Source organism: Bison bison, unplaced genomic scaffold (genome assembly GCF_000754665.1).
Source record: "Bison bison bison isolate TAMUID 2011002044 unplaced genomic scaffold, Bison_UMD1.0 scf7180017864057, whole genome shotgun sequence".
NCBI classification, from domain to species: Eukaryota; Metazoa; Chordata; class Mammalia; order Artiodactyla; family Bovidae; genus Bison; species Bison bison.
This window is the reverse complement of record NW_011494629.1, coordinates 2153649-2155180: the sequence shown is the minus strand read 5'-3', so window position 1 is coordinate 2155180 and position 1532 is coordinate 2153649.

Here is a 1532-nt window from a genome sequence, read left to right as displayed (position 1 = left end):
CAAGCTGCAGGGCGGCCACCAGTTGGGGTTCTGAGCAGGCCTGCAAATGCTTCCCCACGTTGAAGGGTTTTCAACATGTTCTCACTTAAGATGTGGAGCTGCCATGTGAGGGTCAAGTCCCATCACTCAGTCACTCGGCAGAGGTCTGGCTGCAGCCCCTGCCCCCTTGGGGGAGTGTGTGTCCACTGTTGGGGAGCACTGGGCAGGTGTCCCTACATTGCCCGCTTCTTCTCTTCCCCTCCTTCACCTGCTCTGGACCCACCAGTTGCATCCCGACCGTCCTGAGTATCCATCCTGGGAGGCAGCAGCCGGAGATGGGAAGGTGGGAGAGAGTGGTCAGGTATGTTCCCAGCCCCTCCCTCAGAGCAGGCCCAGCTCTCAGGCCTGGGGCTAACAGCCTCCCCTCCCAACCATCCAGAAACCCCAGCTTCTTTCCTTGCCCTGACCCTACCTTCGCTTCTCTTCAGAGACACCAGCCTGCATTGTAGGCCTCCTCTTGTGTTCACACCGTCTGGGCCTTCAGTACGTGGGGGCCAACTTGACTGGCCACTCTTAGAACTGGGTGTTGGGCTGGACTCCATGAGCCAGCCATGCCTGTGGACTGAAGGTTCCCCCAGGACCCCTAGCTCCATCAGGATAGGACCAGATCCTCCACAAATCACACCTGATTCATCTTCCTCAGAATCACCTTGGTTGGTTTTCCTTTGCCATTTGCACCTATTTTACAGATAAGAGGCTGCAGCCATAGAGACACAGCAAGCCAGTACCCTTCCCAGCCCCTACCCCTAGACTGATTGGCTGTGTCCTCAGCATGGTTTGACTGTAACCTACATGGCCACATAGGTCTGTGACATGTGAATCTTTACAAATGCTTCCTACAGTTTCCCAGTTTCTCTGTTTTATGAGGAGCTTGACCTGCTTTCTCTCTCTTAGTGCTTTGCATCAAGATAACTGTACATTTGAGAATGAGGTGTCAAGAAGAGCTGTTAGCCTGAGAGGTTCCTCTGCAAAAGAGAAAAAAAAAAGCTTGGCTTTGGAGCTGCATGTTATCAAATGCATACTGATTTTGAGGACATTCCCTGCTCTGGTTAATTGAGGTGCTAGCTAACCAGGCCAGCTAATGGGATGTTGAGAGCTGATTGCACAATGCTGAAGACATAGGCAGGGCCTCCGAGGCACAGCCTTCATGCTCTGAGTGGGGGGAGCTGTCCCTCCTGTATGTAAGCTGGGAGTCACTGGGATGTGCAAAGCCCCTTCCCAGGGCCTCTGCCCTAAGCCACTGCTGCCAGGCTCATGGTTTGTTGGTGGTGTATTTACCAGACAGATCCTGTGCCCCTCCAGAGTGGGGAAAGCGCCTTTACCAACTTCACATCCTGGTGCTTCAGGGAGACACTGAGAAGTATTTGCTGACTAACTGACCAACCACTTGGGAAACTTTGCTCAGAGCCATTTTCCCAGGCTCCTCTCCTCTCTCCCTGGTCATCTACTCAGATGGCCTCCCCCCACCCCACCCCCTACCCCGCACTCTTCGT